At 51.8% G+C, this 19,701-nt stretch overlaps 1 protein-coding gene across 2 annotated transcripts in view; it reads left to right on the forward strand.

Annotated features, from left to right (window-relative positions):
• The window catches only part of ECE1 (endothelin converting enzyme 1), a 105,538-nt gene that overhangs the window by 8,588 nt on the left and 77,249 nt on the right, over positions 1 to 19,701 (forward strand). The window contains exon 2 of one of the 2 annotated variants that reach the window (XM_072975189.1): positions 16,641 to 16,799. The exons of the other annotated variant lie outside the window; for it this stretch is intronic. The gene's annotated coding sequence lies outside the window, so the exon portion shown is untranslated. The remainder of the gene's footprint in view (positions 1 to 16,640; positions 16,800 to 19,701) is intronic. 2 annotated transcript variants of the gene reach the window in all.

Consider the following 19,701-nt stretch of genomic DNA (forward strand, 5'->3'; position numbering starts at 1 on the left):
ATTGTGAATCAGTCCTCCCTGGGTGAGAGGCCTCCCAGAGCCGTGGAGTCCCCACCCATGGAGGCTTTGCAGAGACAACGGGGCAGACCTGGGTCAGAATTCTGGGCTCTGTGACGTTGGGCATTTCGCCCCACCTCTCTGAGCCCCTGCATCCTCATCTGCAGGGTTGTAAGGACAACATGAAATCCTCCATCATTGTGTGGACAGAAGTGGATGGGACAGCAAAATCCCCACCCTTATGGAGCTACATTCTAGGGGAGGGAGCCAGAGACTAAACAGGCAAACCAGCCAACCAGAAAGATCACTTCAGAGAAAGGAAAGAAAGGAAAACAGTGATGTGCTGTGAAGTGGGGAGGGGGATATGCTAAACAGCCAGGAAAGGCCCTCTGAGCTGAGACCTGCAGGATGAAGAAGGGCAGCCAGGCAAAGATATGGGAGAGGAGAGTTCCAAGGAGAAGGAAGAGTAAGTGCAAAGGGCCTGAGACAGGGATGAGGGATTGGAGGCAGGAAGGCTGATGTGGCTGGGCAGAGGGAGCAAGGGGGAAGTGAGAAGAGATGGGCACGGGGAGCCCGGTCATGCAGGGCCTTATCAGGTGTGGGGGAAGTTGGCATTTCATTCTAAGAGTCATGGGAGGCCACTGCAGGGCTCCAAGCAGGGGGATGACTCACTTTGGCTTATGTTTTAGTAAGGCCCTGGCTGCTGTGTGTGGGGAATGGCCTGTAGGGGGCAGGAGTGAGGCAGGGAGGCCAGCATCTGGTGAGAGTGGGCCCCCGAACTTACACCTGTCCTGAGGGCAAGGAGGCTTCTGTTACTCTAGGATGTGAGATTTTAGCAGCTACCTCAGAGAATGGGAGAGAGGTAGTGGGGGCATCCCAGGTGCTGCAGGGTGCTCCTGACGGGGGGCATGGTGGGTGGACCACACGTGCCTTTGGAGCTGGCTAGACTGGTCTAGAAACCTCCACTCGAACTCAGCCTTTTGAGGTGAGCTTGGGATTCTCCCTAAGTGACCACTTTCCCACCACCTCAGGCCCCGGGGACCCAGGAAATGGAGCCAGAAGGACACAGAGCCAGAGCCTGCCTCCCGCACTTCGGCACACCCTGGAGGAGGAAGTGATGGCCTCAAGGGCATGCCCGGCCCCTCTGCCCTCTGGACTACTGCTCCCATGGCCCGGCTCAAGGAAATCCTGTGGCTTTGTGGTTTCTGGGTGTCCAGGGCTGGTCTGAGGCAGGAGGCAGCCACGAGAAAGTGGTACTTCATGTTTCTCTGCCCCGGAGTGTGTGGTTACTCGGTATCCTGCTGGGCTTCTGGGGGTTGTGGGCAGGGAGGAGGAGGAAAGGGCATGGGAGTTCACAGAGTCACAGAAGATCTGAGTGGAAGTGGGACTTAGACGTCATCTAGACCAACCTCCTGGGGAGACAAAGGCCCAGAAATGGAGAGACTTGCCTGAGGCCACACAAGTTAGAAACAGGACTTGATAGACCTTGATCTCTGGCACTCCTTATCTGCTGCTCTTTCTGGTTAAGATGTGGGTTTCAGAGCCAGACAGACCTGAGTTCTAGTCCCAGCTCTGCCACTTAATCCCAGTTGGGTGATCATGAGCCAATGACTGTCTCTGAGCCTCAATTTTCTCCCCTGTGGAATGGGATGATAGTAATTCCTTTCTCTTGGTGTTGTTTTGAAGAGCGTCTGAAATGATTGATGTAAAATTGTAAAGCTTATAGGATGGTGCATGTAGTAGGTCCTTGGTAATGGGAGCGGTTATTAATGTAATAATAACAGTAATATTACTGTTGCAGTTCTGTCGTTCTGAGCCTTGTGAAGAGCTGGAGAGACTGGCTGCATGCTAGGCTTCATTTGTGCTGTCTTCTAGTTCTGGTGAACCCAGGGAGGCTGGGAGGTGAGGAAATTCTCATCGTCAGTCCATCTCACTGCTGGTTTATTTTACTCCCCCTTATAGTTGGGAGACCCTTTAACAAGGCCCTAATTACAACCACCACCCCAACATGCGCACACGCACACACACATGCACACGTATATGCATGCAAGGCTTAGATGGGCTGGAGCTGTTCTGTCTGCCTGCAGCCCGAGTAGGGGGCAGACAGGCCCTAAATGCAGACTCAGGATGGAAAATTAGGCAGCTCCCACCTTCTGCACCAGGTCCTACCACACACTCACTGATTCCTGTTTGTGCAGCCTGGTCTGGGGGTCAAGAGCAGGGGCCATGGGATCGACTTGAACTTGAACCCTGGCTCCACCACTGATTTGTTGTAAAGGACCTTTGAGCAGGTAAGTTTTCCTCTCTGAGCCTTGGGTTTCCCATCTGCGGAGTGGGGTTAACAGCCACTCCGGAGTGGCTGCAAACATTAAACAAGAGAAGATGTGCTGGGAGCACGTGTGGGGCATCCTCCACACTCAACTCTAAGAGGTGGGCGTCGCTAATTACCAAACCCATTAGCCTGTTCCTCCTTCCAGAGCTATTCTCAGAAACTTCCATGAATATGCCCCACTCATGCATCATGTGTTCCCACCGCCCCCTTCACTCCCCATCTCCACTGCCTTCTGTCAGGCCATAGGTCACCTGGGGTGAAATTTCCCACTCTTTTTTGTCTTCTGCACCAACACAGATGGAGAACTGGGGCCAGCCCATCCGGCCCTTTCTCTCTGGGCTGCTGCTTCCATAGCCTGACTCAAGGAAATCCTGAGGCTTTGTGAGCATTTCACACAACCCCACTCCGCATCACCTTGTGCCGGGGATGGGGTGGGAGATGGCACAGTCGCAGGCTGCCTTAGCAAGCTCCCGGTCCCCAGGGGAAGCTCGGCAGGAAGGCTCTGATCCAGTTCAAGCATGAACAGCAACGGCCGGGCAGGTTGCTTCAAAGAAGACTTTCTGGGGTTGGTGACACTTGATGATTCCTTGAGGAAAATGATATGTTAACTTCTGCCTACCTTTGGATTTTTTTCTTCCCTAATCCTTTTGTTCTTTCCTGCCAAGTGCTTACCCATCTCAGCTATTATGTAAAGATAATCATGTTTATTGTTTATTGAGTATTTACTTTGTACCAGGCACAGGGCTAAATGTTTTATGTTATCAATTCACTTAATCCTCACATCAACCCTAGGAAGTATTTTTTATTTTCCCCATTTTATAGGTCGGGAAACCAAGTCACAGAGAGGTAATGTATCTCTCTCTGTCAGTAAGTGGTGGAGCAAGACTTGAGCCCCAGGCAGTTTGGCCACAGACCCCAAGTTATTAACCACTCTGCTAAAGTGTTTGTCTGTCACCGACTTTCCCCCACAGTCCTCATGACTTGTGGCAGCCTCGTGGACTCAGCACTTTGCCTTCCATGGGAGTCCTTTGCAGCCAGCAAAGGTGAAGAAATTGATAGGAAGTCTTTCTGTACCCCCCTCCCTTAAGCATCAGCTCTGGAGAAAAAGGGATCTGAAAGTTGAAACCCTAGAAAACAAAGGGCCTGTATCTGGGAGAGGAACAGGGATTAGAAGATAGGCATTTAGTGGGGGAGAGAAGGGGAACTAAGAAGGAAGAAGTTGGAATTCAGGCTGAACCAGTATTCCCTGAAAACGTCTTCTTTGCCAGGTGTCGGGAATCTCTGCCCTCCAGGAACTCCCAGGCCTATGGGAGAGATAGGCATATCAACACACAACAAATCAAAGGTCACAGCCTTTAAAGGCTGGAGGAATGAATGACCCAGGGAGGTGATGTTTGAGTTGGGTCTTGAAGGATGTGTAGGAGTTTGCCAACCAGGTGGAGCCTGTAGTGGCAGAACCAGAATTTAAACCTGGACAGTCTGTTTCCAGAGTCTGTGATCTCACTCACCACAGCATGCCTGACTTCACTGCCCTGCGTGGCCTGGCCTTGGGAGATGTGATTCTTTTGGTCCTTGGCCATTCAGTGCAGGCCCTGGACAACTGTCCAACCATTTCCCATCCAGCCCCTGCTTCTGTCCTTGCAAACCCTGCCACCTGCCCCTTCTGTAAGGGTGGGGGGTGATTGACCAGCCTTCCATGGTGAGTCTGCTCTCTCTAGATGGCCAGGATGTGTGTCCTGAGAAGGACACACAGATTCCACCTCCAGTGCACCTGTTGCCACAGAGGAGGCATGAGGAGACAGTGATTTCCTGTTTCGGTTTTCAGCTCTCCCCACCTCCCCACCCCCAGCACCTGAAACGTGCTTTGCATAAGGCACTTCCTCAGATCATTCTGACAACCCTGGCAGGTAGAGGTTGGTTGTCACCATTTTAAACTTGCAGAAGGCAACCAAGAGAGGTTGAGCCGCAAGGGTCATAAGCAAGAAGAGTCCAGAATCTGCTCCTCAGCATGTCTAACCCCAAGGCCTGCGCTCACGTTTTTAAGCTCAGGAGGAAGCAGACCAGTTCATGACAGGCCTGTGCCTTTCTGGTGAAGATGCTCTCACTCCCATTCCAGATAACCTCTGGGCTTCTAATCCGTGCCCCAGGAATTGCAGGTCAGTGGTAAGAGTAAGACCACACTGTTGCAGTGCTTCTCAAACTTGAGTGTGCCTGAGAATCACCAGGAGTTCCGGTTACAGATGACATTTCATTGCCCTTGCCCCAGGCATTCTGATGGGGTGGGATATGGGAACCGACATTTCCAGTGAACTCCCTGATTCTGAGGCTGGTGGGCCACAAATCATACTCTGGAAATCCTGGCTTATTACACATCTGCTCTGGGCCCAGCACTATCCTGGGCCTTTTGTGTTGCCATATCAGACATCAGAACGTTGCTTGGTGGAGGATGTTGGTGCAAAAGGAGGTAGGGGGTCTGGAAAGAGATTTCTACCAGTCATAATGCAGGCATTTGTAACCAGTGTGTCTGAAGGGTTCATTTAATCTTCAGGTTAATCAGCTGAGGAAACTGATGCTCAGAGTGGTTCGGTGACTTGCCCAAAGCCAAAGAGCTCGCAGTAGCAGAGCTGGAATTAGAACCCAGATCCCTCAGCTGCCGATACCTGTGTTCTTGTCTGTACCCCACACTCCCTCTTTTGCACACTCCCACACACAGAGTCTTGGAGGCATGGAATCCAGGTAAGTATGAGAAGATTGGTGGTGGTGGTGGTAACTACCATTTATTGAGCGGCCGCTATGTACCAAGCATGGGGTATAGGATGCTGAGCACATAGAAGTGGTCTTAGGTAACTGCACAGACTTCCAGTTTTGAGCAGGATGCTGTGTGAGCTTATGTCAGCAACCTGTCCCAGGAGGAGCTGGTGGGAGAGCAGTGGCAGAGAAGATATGTCTTAGGAAGAAACATTTGAGAAGATATCTGAAGGATGGGTTAAGTATTAACCAGGTAAAAAGACAGACAGAAAAATATTCTAGGCCAAAAGAATGGTATGTGCAAAGGTCCTGAGGTGGGTGACCTGTAGCATGTTCAGCATAGTTGGAGTAGAAAGCAAGTAGCAAGTGAAAGTGACCCAAGGTGAGGCTAAGAGGTTGTCAGGGGCTGGGCCCCGTGGGGCTGAGTAAACCAGGTAGGAGATTTGGACTTCATCCTAAGAGCAGTGGAAAGTAGAAAGCCGTGTGTGTGTGTTTTCAAATCAATAAACTTTAGGCTTCATTTTCTTCTATACCTAAAGACCCCATTTAAGCCTGCAGAGGAAGAAAAGGCAAACATCTATTGCTGGCAGGGTGGAGGGCTCCCTGGCCCTGGAAGGGGTGCCTTTCTCTGGCTGCCCAGTGGACGTGGGCTTGGGTGAGGGGGCAAGAATGGAGGTGGGAGTTGGTCCAGGCCAGACTGGTGGTAGTGGCAGGGGAGAGGCAAACAGAGATACTGAGGGATGGAGTTGATGCGGCTTGGTGATTGATTGGGGTGGGGCAGGGGATCCACCCCATTTCTCTGACAGGTGAAAGCAGAGCCCAGAAAGCTGTGTGAGCTGCTCTGGGTCAGGGTCACACAACTCGTTAGCTGGCCCTCCAGCAAAACTCTGATTCAGGGCCCAGATTCCTGGTAGCTGGTTTTGCAGAGTCCTGTTTCCAGGCCTTCTGGTGGCTGCACCCCTCCCTGTGACCCCCAGCTCCCCCGCTGTAGGGTCTTTTAGCTTCAGGGGAGGGGGAGACTTTATGGGCACAGATTCTGTCTTTGAAGCATCTAATGGGGGCGTGGGCGGCACTCTGACCTCCAGATTCTTTCCTTGTGACCTCTGCAGGCCAAGGCCCTCCTCAGGCTTTGAAGGAGTCCGCAGAAGTGGGGCTGGGGTGGGGGCTGGAGCCACTGTGCCCACAAAGCCCCTCCTTGGGTGGGGGTGGGGGCCTTCCAAGGATCTGAGGAGGCCCCCTGCTGCGGAGAGAAGGGACACACAAGGGCTGGGCCTCTGCCAATGGGGGTCTCCCCAGAAGTAGGAGATGCCCCCTCATCCAAACCTCTTGAACTGGATACTGCTGGCTGCCATTTAAGATTCCCACCTCCTCCCCCTGCCACCTTCCCCAGTTAACTCTCTCTGGCAAATAAGACCTCTGATATGTTTAATTAAATGAATTTCTAGCTCTGCAGGCCTCTCCCCTCCTTCCCACCCTGGTATAAACAATCCCCTCCTGGGATCCAAGACAGCTTTAACTCTCCTGTCATGAACCTCACCCACACCGTATTGCAGCCCCCTTTTCCTCTTTAGGATTCAGGCCCCCCTTTTTTCTATCTAGGTTTTAGAGCCTGCTCTCCCCTCAGGAACCTTCTCCCTGAGAATGGCCCCTGGATCTTGGACCCAGGCCTGATCTCTCTTTGGGGGCTGGGTTCCCTGCATCCTGGAGATGAGAGACCTATACACACACACCCCCCACAGTCTCCTGGAGTTCTGTACCCACCCCCATCCCTGGGAATGGGCCCTTCTCACCCTTACACATAGTAGGTGCTCAAGAAATGTGTTCTCTTCCTCCCACCACGCCCTCTCCCAGCTCCCCACTTTATGACCCCTCCTGAGCAAGTCCCCCACCTCACTGCCCAGATGGGTATTTTTGCTCAGGGAACCGTGTGCTTAGTGGCAGTTGAGCCCGGAAAGCAGCTACTGTTAACTCAGAACATCGGGTGGAAGAAAGATGAGGGCCGAGAAGGGCCAGGGAAAACACTCAATGCTACCGGCTCAGCCCCCTGGTCCTGATATCCTGTTGGGTCAGGATGAGGCAAGTTTGGGATCAAAGTCCCCTTCCCAAAGGCAGGAGTTCCATTATGGAAATCATTGCACTGGCAGGAAACGGGCAGCAGGTCTGGAAACGAGGTAGGTTGGTGTAAGAGCCGCTAGTGGCTTCTTCGAGAAAGAAGCCCGGATCTCCTCAAGCCTCTGGCTGCTATCCGGAGGACAGTGCCAGCACCCCTGGTGTTTGTGCGGTTCTCTGTGTCACCCATTCTCTTTGTTAGCCTACCTGCCTGCTCCATGGAGCAGGTGTAGGAGCCGCAGTTTAGTGAGCATGAACTTTGCTCAGGGCCCTGTGGCAAACAGTGTGTGCGCTGACTCATACCATCAGAGTCAGTCTAAGGAAACGGGTCCTCTCTTGTCCCCACTTAACAGGTGAGGAAGCTGAGGTTCGATGAGGCCTGGTGACTCAGCCAAGACCACACAGCTTAGAGCCAATAGCTCAAGAGTCAGAGTTTTTTGCAGGCTCCTCTACAGCAACTAACTTCAGGGCTGGGGCTGGGTGTGCTTGTGGCTCAGAAGGGTTGTCAAGCAGTGAAGAGAGAGGAGGCCGGCCAGGGAGGATGAGAGGAAGGTCGCTGTGGAACCCTGACTGGAACCAGGGGGTCTCTGGAAGGAAGCAGGTGGTCCCCTGTGGGTTGGGGTCAGGCAGCTGGAGGCAAGATTTGAGCTGGTTGAGGAGCTGGCACAGTTCTGTCCTCCGGGCACTCAGACGCTTTCACTGTGACTGTTACTTCTCTCCCCTGGAGGGGAAGCTCTCAAAGGCAGAGAGCCTGGTCCACTTGCTCTCAGCAGACACCTGTGAGACGTGAGTAGAGGGAGGGTGCAACCCCACAGGGCTAAAGTAGGGGAGGGGTCGGGATGGGGAACAGCCTTCCTATGCCAGGTGGATAGTCCTGGAGCCAGTGCAGGGTTCATATTGTCATTAGGGACATGTCTCTAAGTGTTAATGCCAGCTAATGAAGAAATAGAATTCAGTATATAAAATTGCACTTTGCATGAAATTCTGACCCCCATCTATTGGTTAATGTGTTTCTTTAAAGAACAAAACCTGGAGCAAAACATAAGGGAGCATTTCTGCTGGTGATCAGAGATCCCCACTGAAGAGGAATTTTTCCTTCTTTGGTGATTTGTGTTTTCTTGCTGTCCCCAGGTGGCGGTGAGCTCATTCAGGGAAGTCCAGAGGAATTTTTCTTCTCCATCAGGTTCCATTTGGGCAATGCCAGGTGACACCCAGTGACACACTCGAGGTTGGGTGAGGAAAGCCAGGCACACTCCACTAGCGGCTGGTCTCTGCCCCCTCCGCCTCCCATTGTCTCCCCTTCCTGGGGCCCAGAGCCATCTCAGCCAGCATGGGCAGGCAGATGGGTGACCCGAGGGCTCTTCCAGCCTGACTCAGCCTGGCCCTGGCCCTCCTGGGGGAAAAATGAGTCATTTCTGAAATGCTTCTCTCTATGTGGAAAGAAGGGGAAAGGAGTAGGGGTGGGGAGAGCCCCTCTTGGTTTCCTCCAAACTTGTTTCTCAGCCTATGAAGTGTACCCTGGCCACGGAGGGAGGGATTCCAGAGCGACTGTTGGATGGGGCAGCCAGACCCAGTTAAGTCAATCAGCTGCAGCTCCGACAGTGATCAGGGCCACCCTGGATGGAACTGTGCTGAGCTGAGCAAGTTAGAAGGCCCTTCCCCTTGACCGAGGCTGACCCCTCACCCCTTTCTCTGCCCACCCAGCGCCCCGAGGGGGGCATGCTAGTCCTTTCTACCACTGAATCACTCTTAAACTTAATCAAGTTAAGAAGAGGGCTGTCAATTACTAGTTGATGAGTAGAGCCTCTTCTGAGGATTTGGAAATCTGGCTTTAGCAAGGGAGAGAGGTGTGACGGATTCCATCAATTAGTGATGTCTGCCAGGGCCTGGTGCCAGGGGGGCAGGGTGAAGAATGTGTTCCTAATCACTTTTCCTGGAGAGGAACTCGTGGGCCTGGGTTCACTTTTATGCTCTCCCCCTCCTCCCGGTTTCCCTGTTACTTCCTAGGTGACCTTAAGTAAATCATTTCACCTCTTTGAGACTCATTTTTCTCATCCGTAAAACAGCAGATAATTCCCACCCACAATTGCGACAAACGAGAAAGGAGCAAAGCAGCCTTATTTCCTTTGAGTCTTTGCTCACCTGTCACTTTCTCAGAGGGGCCTTGCTGGTTACCCTACTGAAATTGTCCCTTACCTCCCATTCTCTGTCCCCCTCCCTGCTTGATTTTTCTCCTCCGCCCTCACTACAGTTGAACATCCTTCCTATTTGATTCATTCATTTTATTTACTCCGTCTCTTCCCACTGACATGCAAGGATTTCTGTGTGTCTTGTTCCCTGGTTTAGCCACCTGAAACAGTGCTGGTGCATGGCAGGCACATAAATATTTGTAGAAAGAATAGGTGAAAAAAGTAAATGGAAAAAAAAATGAATGAATGCCTCTGAGCCCAGGGCACAGTGGGAGCCCTCATCCTCCTTCTCCAGCCGTGGTACTCTGGACGGCCGAGCCCTTTCTGTGCAGGTCAGCTTGTTCACTTTGGAGACTTCATGCTTTATTTTTATTTGAGGGTGTTTCTTACCAGAGCTTGGGATTGCCCTGGGGAATATCATGGGGGACTTTTATAGTACAATTGAAAGGTGCCGTTTTGGAGTAGAATGCAAAATTGGCATGAATTTTTAAGAATTTTTTTTTTTAATTTGAGGCATCAGCTAAAGCTTTTCATCGTGTCCTCAGACTTCCCTGGCTACAGATTCACTCTCTGGGGACCTTTGGGAAAGTGTGAGGAGGCTGGGTTTTGGAAATGACTCCAACCTCGAAGCCCCACGGCCTTCCCTCCCTCCTGAGCCCCTGTCAGGGACTTCAGCAAGCGTGCGTGGTTTCCCCTGGGGTGCAGATCCCAGCACATCTCATCTTGGGGCACAGGCCAACTCCACTTCTTGATACCCCCTACCCTGTTGCTTTTTCTCAAGAGACTCTGTCTCTGGGACTGGAATCCTGAAACCAATACCCTCTCCTGCCGCTTTTTTTTAAATAAGCATTTCATTTTGGAATAATTTTAGGTTTACAGAAAATTTGCAAAGATGATACAGAGTTCTTGTATACCCCTCACCCAACTCCCCCTCATGTAATATCTCACATGACCACAGTATGGTTGTCAAAACCAACCATCATTGTTTCTTTCCAGTTCATTAAATCCACATTCTGTTTGGATTTCACCAGTTTTTACACTAATGTCCTTTTCTGTTCCGGAATCCCATCCAGGGCACCACTGGTAATCGTCCTGTATCCTTAGCCTCCTCTGGTCTGTGCCTGTTTCTCACTTTCCTTGTTTTCCGTGACCTTGGCAGTGTTGAGGGTACCAGGCAGGTATTTTGCAGAATGTCCTTCATTTTGGGTTTGTCCTGTGGCCTGTTTGTGATGCCTTCATCTCTGTCCACTGCACGTTGGAGTGGTCCGCAAGGCTATTCCTTTTCCTCCACCATGGACTCCACCTGTCCTCGCTTTCATCCCTGGTGAAAGCCACCTCTGCACCCGCCCTGCTGCCTTCCAGACCCAGCTTTGCCTGCCCCAGTGTCCTCAGTCAGTGGACCTCTATTCACAGCTGGCTGCATGGAGTTCGAGGTGCCACCCAGATGCCCCCTTGACTGAGTTGTCTCAGTGTTCTGCCTCCCCTCCACTTCTTTCCACCCTCGCCCTCTGTCGTTCACCTTCTTGTCTGGATAAAGGCAGAGCCTCCTGCTTGCCCTCCCTGCCTCCAGCCTTGCTTCTCCAGCCTTTCCTCCTCACTGTAGCTCAGCCAGCTTTCTGAAACACACATCTAGCCCTGTCATCATCCTGCTTAAAACCTTTCCAGTGTGCCACATTGTCCCGTGGTAAGTTGAATGCCTCCACAGGAATTCTAGGGGTTTTGTTACCTAGTTCTTGCCCATTTCTCCAGCCTCATCTCTGGCCTTACCCTACCCTGTCCTCCCTGCTTTCTCCCCAGTGCAGCTTACTCTGCTCTCTACCACGTCCACCCCTTTGCATGGGCTGTGTCCTCTTTGTCTGTTTCCTGCCATTAGAATGTGAATTTCAATGAATATATGTATATATGTGCATGACTGGGACATTGTCCTGTACACCGGAAATTGACATGTTGTAACTGATGGAATGAGGGAAGGAAGGAAAGAAGGAAGGAAGGAAGGAAGGAAGGAAAGAAATATAGAATGTGAATTTCAGGAGTGGAGAGATCTTAACCTGGCTCCACTTCCCTGCGGTACCTTGGACAGTGCCTGGCACATAGTAGGTACTTGATAAATACCTATTAATCGATGTGAGAAGAGCATGGGGCAAGAAAGCGCTTTCTCAAATAATCTCAGATACACATGAAATTGCAGCAGTGACAAATGCCATGAAGACAAGGGTCCTGGTGCTGCATGTACCTGTAACAGGGAAATCTGACTTAGTTAAGGTTAAAGAGGGCTTCTCTGCAGATGTGACACTCTAACTGCTTTCTGAGGGAGAGGTGATGCAATTAGGAGGGAAGGGAAGAGCATTTTAGGCACAGAGTGTGTGCAAAGGCCCTGTGGTCTAAGGGACTATGAAGGACTAAAAGAAAAGAGAGTTACTGGGGCCCAGGGTTGGGAAGGTGAGAACATGTGAAATGAGGCTTAACAGGGTGGCAGGGCCAGGGCCTGAGGTGCTTGTAGTTTTATCTTTATCCATGGAACAATATGAAGCCATTGAATGGGGTCTGAGAGAGAGAGAGAGAAAATCATGGTCATGTCTAAGCTGTGTGACCTTGGACAAGTCCTTTAGTCTGCCTGAGCATCAGTCTCCTTGTCTATAAAATGGGGACAGAACCATCTACTTTACAGGGTCTTTGGTGGATAAAAGGAAAGAAACTTAAAGCACTTTACCCCATTGTGGTGCATGGATGGGGGTCTGGTTTCCTCCCTCCCTCATCAGCTCTCCCCTGCCCCTTGACACCCCAGCTGCAAGCAATGAAAAAGTCATTAACAAGCTCTGTTCACAGCCCAGCCATCTTCTTTGCTCGTGATGCCTTCCCTTTTCCCTCTCATCTCAGGAGCCCGGGGCTGTCCCTGCTGGCTCTGCCCAGCAGGGAGGAAGGTGATGCCTGACTGTCCCTCCCAACCCAGACCCACCTGCTGCTCCCTACGGCCTGCCTCTCCCTGACTCCTGCTGGGACCAGTGAGCTACAGGGAAGCCAGCCGATCCATTAGGCTTACTCTGGGGTTTATGGGTCTGGGTGTGGAAGGGCTGTTCCTGTTCTGATAACTCAGGAACCCTCCTAGCCCTGCCCACTAGCCCTCAGGGCAGCGCCGATCCTGCTCTGTGGCAGTAACGCCGTCGTTTTTCAAGCACCCTGCTGTAGGTGCTCTTGATTGCTATGTTTAAGCCACAGGCATTCATGCAAGGCACATAGCAGTGTCCCCTTTTCACAGATGAGGAAACTGAGGCCTGGGGAAGGTGACGTGATATTCCCAGATTCCCATAGCTTGTTGGTGGCAGAGATGAATTGAAAGCAGGTCAACCTGACCTGAAGATCCAGCACCCCATACTAACTCCTGTTGTACTTGGAGGTCAAGGACGCTGAGAGGGTCCTTTGAGGTTAGCAGCCAGTGTTTCTGAATGCAGGTACTATTGGCATTTTAAGAACGGTAGTTTTTATTATACTGCAGGATTGTCTCACATACAGCAGGAATTTAGCAGTTGTGGCCCCCAGAATTAAATGCTAATATTCCCCAGTCCCTTGACAACCAAAAAATGCTCCCACATGTATACAGAAACCCCTTGGAGAGGCAGAACTGCCCCAGATTGAGACCTGCTGATAATCCAATAAAAACAATGGTAAGAGAAGGCAGATTATTTGCTCCAGGTCACACAGCAAGTGAGCATCAGGGATGGGTTTGAACTTAGGACTTGCAGAGTCGTGCTCTTATCACTCCATGTGATGCTTAGAAGGACAGAGATGAGCCCCACTGGCTAGCAGCTGACGAGGAAGCCACTGGCTGTTGGTCAGGGAGGATTTCCACCTCTGTGCCCCATGCCTTGCATCCACTGCTGTCCCTGGCACCCAGACACCTTTTTTGGGTTTGCCTGCATCCCCTTTCCCTCGCCTCTTTTCTCTCCCTCCATCACCCCTAACCTTGTGCCCTTGGACTGGGCCCATCATGCCCCTCCCCTAGCCTTGATTTCTCTCCTCAGTCTTGAAATTATTCTTATCTTTCATGGAGTGGGACCATTTAGAGGATCAGGTGGCAAAACCAGTGTGAAGAAATTGCTGGTTTGATGCCAGGCATGTCCTACAGGCTCAGGGCATGTTTTCTAACTCTGAACCCTGTTGTCCTTCCCGACTCCATTCTCTGACTGTCCCCCTGTCCTTCTTCCTCTGACTCTCCATCTCTTGAGTTTTTCTGTCCTCGCCTGGCTAGGTTTTTAGGCCAGCTTCTGATGCCCAGGGCCAAAACAGCACCACTTCCCTGTCTCCCATGCCAGCAGTTGGCACTGTCATTTTTGTCACCAGGCCTGGGACTTTGGGGTGGATTGCATGGAAGGAGGGAGCACAGTCCCAGTTTGTGTCCTCAAACTGCCCTTTGCACTGGACAGAGGAGAAAGGCTAACTGGTCTCCTGCCTTCAGAGCATCCTCTGGTGTTTCCATGGTAACTATGCAGCCAGGATTCCTCGGCTTCTGCTGGTCAAAGGGCCACCAAATTCCCCCAAAGGGTGGCTACAGTCATGGAAAGGAAACATCTGTTAGGAGGCCAGAGGTGGGCAGCACTGACCTGTCCCAGTTCTTAGAGAGGGAAGCCGTACTTGAGTCAGGTGGGGTGTAAGGTCTCCTGGTTTCATCCACATATACCCCTGTCCCCAGTTCATCTCACAGGGAAGCTGCCCATGACTTCTCTCTGAGCCTTGGCATACTTATCTGTAAAAAGGGGATGTAATGCTGCTCTCAGAAGTCGTCCCAGCTGCCCCCGTGAGCCACGTGGGGCTAGTGGTCAGTGAGCCTGGGCAAGCTCTCCTGGAAGCCTCAGACGGAGGGGAGAGGGGTAGGACCAGACCAATGAGAGGTGGCCAGGGACACAGCTCTGTTTTGTTAGGACTTGGAAATCAAACAGATCTGCCCCTTCCAAGCAGTATGGTCTTGAGGAAACACTCTCTCTTCCTTCTCTCAGCTTCAGTTTCTTTTTCTCTGAAATGAAAATAATTCTTCCTATGTGACAGGATTGCAGGGAAAGTGGAATAAGATATTTGTGGCACGCCAAGCTGGGTGCCTGGTCTAGTATATAGTAGGTGCTCATTAAGTGTTGATCACCTGTGAAGGCCTGGCTGGCCACAGCCTCACAGGGAAGGGTATTTCTGGTGGTCAGCCCTGTCTGCCCAGGCTTAGGGCCCCAGAAGACCCTCTTCCTGGGCATGACTGCCAGGCGCCCCCAGGATGTGCTCCTCCCATGGGGAGTTCCTCTTGCGTTATTAACACCGACTTCCCCCGGAAGGCCGAGCCCCTCTGTGTAAATGTCCCCAGCCCGTTATCTGGCCTTCCTTGAAGGCCCTTATCAATTTCTGGTTTGTGTTGGGCTGTTTGTGTCCTATCTTATCTCCCCCAGGAGGCAGGGGCAGCCTGCTGAGTCAGAGTGACCTGAGTTTGTGTCCCCAGCTCTGCCACTGATTGGCTACGGGATGCTGGGCAAGTGACTTCACCTCTTGGAACCTTGGTTTTCTCCTCCATAAATGGGGATAATAATGCCCCCAGCACCGGGTGGTCATTGTGGATTACAAGAGAAATGTCACACGGTGCCATGGCATGGGGTAGACGATCAGTCAGCGACAGTCCCTCCCCACTTTTCCAAACCAGGAGCCCAGCAGCAGCGCAGTCCTGCAGGCTCGAACCCAGGACTGGGGAAGAGCATCACAGATGGTCAAGTCGCCCCCCAGGCAATGGGCCGCTGAGCCTCAGGCAGCTGGAAGTTCCCAGCACCCCCATGGCCTAGAGGAGGCTGGGACCTCAGAAAGCCTCCCCAGGATGAAGGAAGGGTGGGAGGGGAGACACACCTGAGGCCCCTACAGGTACATGGACAAGTGTGGAGGTTAAGAGCACGGTCTCTGGACCCAGCACAAACTTCCTTCATCCACAAGAGCTGTGTGACCCCAGTAAGTGACGACCTCTCTGGGCCTCAGCTCTCCACCTGCGAAATGGGGGCCAATGATGCACCCTGTCTCTTGGGGTTGCTGTGCAGAGGTGATGAGATAATGCGTGGGGAAAGCTTGGCACAGTCTGACCAAGAATTTCCTATTTATTTTTAAGAAGTGCTCTCAAAGGATCACCAACTACTTAGCCAAATTCCTCAATTACCCATAAAAGCAAAAAATAAAAAAAATTAAGATCTAATTTTTCCAATACCTTACATGAGCCAGGCACTGTGCTTAGCACCTTCATCATGTTATCCCATTAAATTGTCTCTGTCACCTGTCACCCATTTTGTAGATGAGAAAACTGAGCCCTTGAGAAGCTGGGCCACCTGTCCAAGCCCGCACGGCTCTTGACTGCCAGAGCCTTCTCTCTCTCACGTTGTCCTTTTCTGGAAAGTCATGGACTAGATTAGGGTGTCTTGTCAGGTGTGAGCTAGCTGCAGCAAACCCCAAACACGGTACATGGGGAGAATCTGTAAACACAGGATCCGGAGTGGGGTGGAGGCGCCTGTGGAGTGAAGACCAGCCTGGGAGGCGAGTGATCTTCGGGAAGCTGGAGGCAGGAGCCGTGTGACCGTGTGTGTTTATTCAGCCTGTTCCAGGCAGGCAGGGGGCCCTGGCTGGCCAGTGTAAACTTCCGGACTGCTTGTCGGCCTGGTAGGGAGTTGGGCAGCTGGGGAACCAGCAATCAGGGCCTCTTCGTGCCAGCTTGATGCTGGGGTGCCCTGTAGACAGCATTTACTGAGCACCTAGTGTACGCCAGGTCATTTACACACATCTTAATCCCAGCTTTACAGCAGCCCTTTGGGGCCTCTTTTATTGTTCTCACCTCGCCGACGAGGAAATGGAGCCCTGGGAACGGTACAGCCCCAGCTCCTTTGGAGCCCCACGAAGTCTGGCTTGCTGAGAAGGTGAGTTTGTGAAAACGTAACTGGGATGATAGTCCTTTGCGTTGACCTCCCTGATGCCAAACGTCCCGTGCAAACTCTGTTGGGACCCTAATTCGCTTTCTTTCCCGTTTGAGGTGTGCCCACCTGGCAGCTGTAGTTCTTGCTGTAATTACCTCCTCTGGTTCAGGACTACTTAGCACATCCTGGAGTGTGGGACTGACCAGGCCGAGGAAGGCCAGTGTGACCCAGCTCAGGGGTGTTCCCCTTTCTCACCCAGGAAAGGAGATTTTGCTGTTTCGATTATGCAGGCTAGTGGAGTGGATCTGGTAGATTGATAAGACCTTTGGTATCATCTCACCCATTTTACAGATGGAGAAACAGAAACCCAGAGAAGAGAAATGTCTGCCCCAAAGACTCACAGTGAGTGGCCGAGGCAGAGCTGGTGCCTAGGTCTCCAGGGAGAACCCCCCTAGTCCCGGCCGGCCTTCACTCACGGGCGTGGGACAGCGTTAGGAAAGCAGGGATGAGGTAAATATGTTCCCCAGATGCGTCATGATCTGAAATTGGAGTTCACAGCCTCCCCCACTCCCTTCTGCGCTCTCCGAGCTGTGCCCCAGAAATGCCCTTGGGCTCTCAGAAACGCTGATAAATTTCTGTGCTTCTGCCAGCAGGGTAGTTTCACTTGGTTGGTGTGGCTGAGAGCCCATGCAGTGTCCCCTGCTCCCACCTCCTGCACTTTCTGTCCCAGGTCTTATCCTGCTCCCCCTTCCCACATTTCCCCCACCCAGATTCATCTTGAAGTCCAGCAGAACTGCCACTTGGGTTGTGTCAAAACTGGGAGGAATCGTTTAAATATCACAGTAGGCAGTGCCCGGGCACCGGAGTGAGCCGGCTGATGGCTGTGGGGTGCGCCTGTGAGGCGCAAACCCTGTCTGCATGTGTCCTCCACCCCCACTCTGAGAGGGAGGTGGCAGTGGCCCAATCAAAGGTTAAGAACATTGAGGTCACACCCCAAGCCTGGATTTGAACCAGGAGACAGACGGCCAGGTCCACACTCTTCGGTTACACCTGTTAGAGCCTGGCCGCTGCCGAAAGTTGCTCCAGAGGATTTGTTTGGGTACAAGGTAGTGAAGACTCCACTTTGAGACTGAGGAGCAGGGTCTCAGGAGAGGCCGGCGAGAACTGGGCAGGGAGAGAGCCCAGCTTTCCTGCCCAGCTCACAGTGGGGAGGGGTGCTGAGAAGGCCAGGGACAGAGGCTGAGGGGGGGTGGGGGCAGGGGAGGGAGTCTAGCCAGCCCAGGCCCAGGGCTTCCTTTATGTATCTTGGTCAAGGGACCAAGATTGCCCAACCTCCGGAGCCCCATATGCGTCACCAGTTAAGAATCACTGGCCTTGGGACAAGTAAACCCTTTTCTCGCCTTAATCTGAGACCTGTGGACTGGCCCTTCTCCTCCAGCCGCTCACTTTGGGAGGGTACCCCCCCCCCCACCGGCCCTGACAGCAGCAAGAACAGTAGCGGCTGCTGTGCGCGGCCTCCTCCTATGCACCAAGCCCTACTGTGTGCCCGGCCCCACTGGGCACCAGGCCCTTTACAAACACAGCCTTGTTTGGTTCCCAGAAGAGTCGTGGGAGCGAGCAGAGGGTCTTAGTTAGGATCCCCACTTCACAGAGGAGAAAACTGAGCCCCGCAGCAGCAAAACATAGTTTTGGCTTTCAGTCCAGGCCAGTCTGTCTCCAAAACCCATGCCTTTTTTGGTGTGGGGCAAAATATTTCAGACATATAAAAAGCATCAGCAAAAACAAACACTGGTGAACCAGTGATCCATCTTAAGAACTAGAACATTCCAAATGCAGTTGAATGGCCCACACAGGTCCCTCCCTGATCTCATTCCTTACCAGTCCCTCTTCCAGAAGAAACTACTCTCTTAAATGACTACCTCGATTCTTTTACTAGATGTTTTTGCCTCCCCAAATGATACACAGCGTTGCTCATGTGTTTTGAAGCGTAAATAATCGGTACAAGGCTATATATTTACTCCTGCAGCTCTTCTCTCTTTGCATCGTGTTTGTGTCCAGTTTATCTGTGGTGCTGTGTTGTTTGTGCAGCTGCGAGAGTCGGCCCTTTAGGTTGTTTGTCATTCACTCATCGGATGATGCTGTGGGGCTTCCTTGTCCCTGTCTCCTGTGACCATGGGAGAGTTTCCAGGTGTATGTATGCTATTTATGTTAAGGAGGGCCATCAGATAAGCCCACTGTATCACAGGACTCTTTGCTGAAAGAACTGACCAACAACTGGGGGCTTCTTGTTCTAAGAGTTAAAAGCTCTTTAATGACAGGAGTGTTAGTGTTTTGTTTGCTACAGTGTCCGGCACAGAGTAGGTGCACCGTAAATATCCGTTGACTAAGTGCCGGGCCCATTTGCCATCTTAGTCAGTCTGCTGGGAGGAAGGGTTCCTTCCCCTTCACAGATGAGCTAACTAAGGGTTTGGAGGGGTTAAGTCGTGTTCCCGAAGTCCCATAGCCAGTCACCGCGTCCGTCAGCTCCAGAGCCTGAGCCATTTCCCAAGCCCAGGCATCCCCCCAAATTGCCTGTGTAGTCAGAGTGGATCACAGAGGCTGGGAGCTGCTTCTGATGCCTAGTTGCCTGGATACAAGTGCTGAGGGCTTTCAAGGTGGTCCAGAGCTGGTAGAGTGAGGTGGGGCCAGTTGGTTGATCCCCTTTGGCCTGCAATGTCACCACAGGGTTGGAAGTGAGTGACAGCTTACCTCTGGGGTTGACCCATGGGGGAACTACAGAGGTTGGGACCATGCTAGGCTCAGGATTCAGATGCAGTCAGTGGGAAGGACCCATCACAGGGGAGGCAGCCTGACCCAATGGAAGAATCATTTGTGTGGGGCATGAGCAGACCTGCATTCAAACCCCAGGCCTGCCACTTACTAGCTGTATGACCTTAGGTAAGTTTCCGAAGTCTTATTAGCTCCATCTGTTGAATGGGGATATTGACTTTCTCTTACAGAGTTATTGATAGATTTAGAATTGAGTGTAATTATCTTGGCACAGTACCTGGATAGTAGATATTAATTAAGAGTGAGGGGGCCAGGATATCCTGTTAGTGATACATACAAATCCTACAGGCATACACTGATGGGGCAGCTTAGGACACAGAGGAAGACTTCATGGGGGAGAAGACATTTGATCTGGGTTCTGAAGGGTGAATAGGAGTTCTCCAAGCCAAGGGTAGACTATGGGTCAAGTAATTTCTGTGTCCTGACTAGCTGTTGAAAGGAACATCATCATGTTGCTTGCAAAAACAAAAAAAAAAAGCAAATGTGAATTACTTACAATTTGATCAAAATACATGAGCCTGTGAAGTGGTACAGACCACGTGCTGACTACATAGACAAAGAGTCAAGAATCAGCGGTATTGGG

This window comes from Vicugna pacos, chromosome 13 (genome assembly GCF_048564905.1).
Source record: "Vicugna pacos chromosome 13, VicPac4, whole genome shotgun sequence".
NCBI lineage: Eukaryota > Metazoa > Chordata > Mammalia > Artiodactyla > Camelidae > Vicugna > Vicugna pacos.